At 37.5% G+C, this 4,173-nt stretch overlaps 1 pseudogene; it reads left to right on the forward strand.

The window, feature by feature from the left end:
• The first annotated feature begins 2,012 nt into the window (after window positions 1–2,012).
• On the forward strand, window positions 2,013–2,604 carry LOC116889369 (annotated as a pseudogene).
• The last annotated feature ends 1,569 nt before the right edge of the window (window positions 2,605–4,173 follow it).

The following is a 4,173-nucleotide window of genomic DNA, read 5'->3' on the forward strand; positions in this document are numbered from 1 at the left end:
GTTGATCTTAGTGGTTTGCCTTTCCCTAGAAGAATAGTATCCTTTGAAGGAAGAAGGAATGGGGATGGAAATCAGAGTGCATCATACATGAGGCTGTGAGAGAATGTAGCGCTCACCACATACTGCTACAGACACTCACAGGAGCTCCCGTTCAAAGGCAGCATACACAGTGAGATAGTTCAATTCTTGATACAGGGATTTTTCCAGGGGAGAAAATAGACATGGCATTTCACTGATGTGGGAAAGACTTAGTCATCCAGGATCAGTGAGGGACATCATTGAATTACAGGGATGTACTTCGTTCAAATTATTTTGCCTTACAGAAAACAATGTTGTATTCTAACTATCTTAAAAGACAGTTTCAAGAGGCACAATCCATTCGAGGAACAACAGTGTTCTTTGACTCACTGGGGCTTTTGTTACCCACTTACTTTCATCACAGTTTTCTGACAGCAATAAAGTAATTTTTAATAACATTCACAGAGAAAGCGCTTCTAATGATAGAGAATATACTAGATGCCACCCACTCCAAACTTTCTTAGATGGTTTATATTCCAAAGTTATTCTTCTTCAGTGTTTCTTCATAAGATTTTCTTTCCTTTTAAGGCCATTACTATTATGTATCCGAAGTGACCTTAGGTATACTCCCTGATTGGCTGTCTTTCTGCTTAAGTTCTTCCAAAGCCACTGATATGATCATGTGAGCACTATATATTGTTGCTTTCTTCTGTTATCTACATCTACTTCTGTTATATATATATATATGAAACATGAATATATATGATATATCTATATGAATATATTTAATATGATTAAAACATTGAAAGAAGCAAGCCTGCTTTATACCTATGCTCACACTTTTCCAGTAATAACAGGGTGAGAAAATTCTTAGTTGTGTGTGTGCTTCTGAATTTAACCTAACACCAAACCAAAACAACATTGTTTCTCCTAAGAGAAAAAAAATCCCCAAGAAACAAATTAAAAAGTAAGAATGAACTATAAGTTATGGTGTAGGAAATATGAACTCTTCAAGGATTATATTTACTATTTTTATTCTTTATTTTGAATTTTTTGTTTTCAATACATCCAGACTGCAATTTCCCCTCCCTCCACTCCTCCCACCCACTACTCTTCCTTTCTCATCAATCCAATTCTCCTCCATTTTCCTTCAGGAAACAGTAGGCCTCCCAGGGATATCTCCTGAAAAAGAGCCATACAACAAGACTAGGCACAAACCCTCAGATCAAGGCTGGGCAAAGGCATCCCAGTAGAGGGAAAATAATTGGCAAGAGAATTGGAGACAGCCCCATTCCCACTGTTAGGAGTCCAACAAAATCCTCAAAATAAAAAACCACAGCATATGTGCAGAGGACCCAGCGTAACAGATATATGCAAGCTCCATGACTGCCAGTGGGGTGGGGAATGGCAGGTTTGTTTTCCATTCTAATCAGTAGGGGGCAGCAGTTTTCTTACAAGATAATCATAACAGTTATGAATACCTAGCAAGACGAGGCTAGATGCTGATAGAGACCACTTTCTTTTAGAAGTTAGAGACCATTAAGTTCACCTTTTCTGAAGAATTGTTAATGTCTAGCCGTAACGTAAACTGGGAAAAAATGACATCTGTTGAATGGAAATACCAGTATGGGAGAATTTCTAATGATTGCACCTATAAACTTTGGTAACTATGTTATTTACTCAATTGTATCTTAGTTAGATACACAGAAATGGAACATTAGATACGGGACATTCATGACCTGCTTATATAATTACCACTCTATCTATACATTATACAAAATTGCTTGTTGTTGTAGAAATGACTACATCACAGCATTTGTCCCTTTGTAAGATTTTTTTTCTCTTTTGGTAGAAAGTATGCAGAAGATAAGAACACAGATATGTGGAGTCAAAGTGTAGAGAGAGCATAAATATGTAGAATCAAAGTACACAAGAACTAGGGCTGAGTTTTTCACCGCTGCTGCCACCACCGCCACTGTAGCTGCTTTCCCAAGATGGCAGCTCCTCCAGGTGAGTACTTTAGTGTTGAGAGCCAGGTGTGATGCAAGTTGGTAGCTTTCGACTACCAGTCCAAAATGCTGGCTCTAAAATGTCCCTCCTCCAGCAGAAAGCCTAACTAGGCAGACATCTTACTTATAAACTTACAGTATGTTTCAGAAGTGGAAATAATTAAAGATCGAACAGAAATCCCTCCTCTTCTAGCTTCACTCAATGTTGGTAAGCTTGCCAGCAAAGTACCGACAGAGGAGGAGGAGAAGCTGAGCCAGGCCCATGCAATCAGCGCTAGGGTCTCCCTGGAGGGCCAGCAGCTCTTCCAGACCATTCACAAGATCATTAAAGACTGTAAATGGCAAGAAAAAAAAACCCATTGTAGTCATGGAGGAAGTTGTTATTACACCCCCATATCAAGTGGAAAATTGTAAAAGCAAAGAGGGGAGTGCACTGAGCCATGTACGCAAAATAGTTGAAAAACAGTTTAGAGACCTGGAAAGTCAAAAGATACTGCAGCGTTCACAAGCCCAGCAACCACAGAAGGAGGCTGCCCTGTCATCCTGAGTCCACACACATGGAGGACTCTTCCAGCATCCAGCCACAGAGACGGTGGTGGTGGCTTCAGCAGAGGCAGGGCGGGGAAGGGAAGGGATCCTAAATATTTTTTGCTGATTTTTATTAGGCTCAGTGTTTCAAAAAGAACGCAGACTTGAACAAATACCCAACAACAACAACAACAAACAATATTAAAACCTTAGCAAAAATATTTTGCCAAAGGATATACAGCAAAACCCTCCAATTACAAAAATTTTACCTTTATTGAAATGTTTGTTGTTGCAGGAACATAGCCATGTTATGCTAGATGCTGAATTTTCATCTCTCTTAAGTATGTTCGTTGTATAAATTAGCCCCAAAGAGACTAAAACCTAATGGCTTACTTTTAAAAAGTACTTCTTTGCTGAATCAGTTATTTTTCATGTGCTAATAATAGGTGAAAGAATATACCCTGAATAGCTTCATAAAATGATTATGACTTTAGTTTTCATAGTTAATTTTACTGGTAGAATAGAATTGAATAGTTCCCATATAAAAAAATATGGGTTTGATGAAAAGCAATAGTTTGATTATTAATACAAAATTTTTTCAAAGGAATGATATTCAGAAAGCAAATGCAATTGTATTTCAAGATAACTACTTCCAGTTTGTTTTTGTCTAAAAATCTCCACACAAAGTAGTAAAGTCTATCAATAGAAGATAGGAAACAAGGTTACTGTTGTCATTTGATGGTTAAAACATAGATTGGAGAAAAAGATATCAAAATGATGATAAAACCAAATAAGCTTCATCACCTTTGACTAAACCGACTATCTCTGAGAAAGAATAAAGTGTGGAATTGTGGCTAAGTGTTTGAGGTTTTAGACTAGAAATGGGAAATGTGGTAGTAATTTTCATTGCTATTTTCAAATAGCATGTGCTGGCAATAAATGCCTTGTGCATTTTATAACGTAAGGAATTATTTTAATGTTGCACTCTCACTTTCCCACCCTTCTTCCTCTGGGGCTTATCTAAGATGCATCGATTTCTCTATCAGTGATTTCTTCTCAATAGCTAACTCATTCTTCAGTCCTGTAAGATTAACTGCTTCTCCAATTGCTGTGGCCAATTTCTAAAGTTTATGGTCCATTTCATAAAGTCTTGTAAATATGCTCTTACTTCCTTTTAATTATGTGTCCCTGCAGAATGCATGTGCCAGCATTGCTTCAAATTTATATATGAGGTCAAGAACCAGACAACCTTATCATAGGATAATTGTTTTAAATCCTGTTAAGGCCATTTCCTTATTAAATTGTCTGAGATTAAGAACAGCAAGTCTGACGATCAATTGTGCTCCTTTTCATTCAAGACCTGGCACAAGACTATTTATTCTAAGAAGGCTTCTTGGACCAATCACCTCTGTAAATACACTTATAACCCCCATCACACTCACGTCTCAACATTATAAGCTCTGAATATTAGTGTTGTGTGTGTAGGGGGGGGAGTATTTGTCTTGGCATTAAAGTGCTAACTTTAGAGTGAGAGTGCTAACTTTAATGATGTACTTTTATGTACTTACACTCTTTATTATAGCCCAGTGGTTAATAAGTCAAACTATGGAGGCAGACT

Source organism: Rattus rattus, chromosome X (assembly GCF_011064425.1).
Source record: "Rattus rattus isolate New Zealand chromosome X, Rrattus_CSIRO_v1, whole genome shotgun sequence".
In the NCBI taxonomy this organism is placed as follows: Eukaryota; Metazoa; Chordata; class Mammalia; order Rodentia; family Muridae; genus Rattus; species Rattus rattus.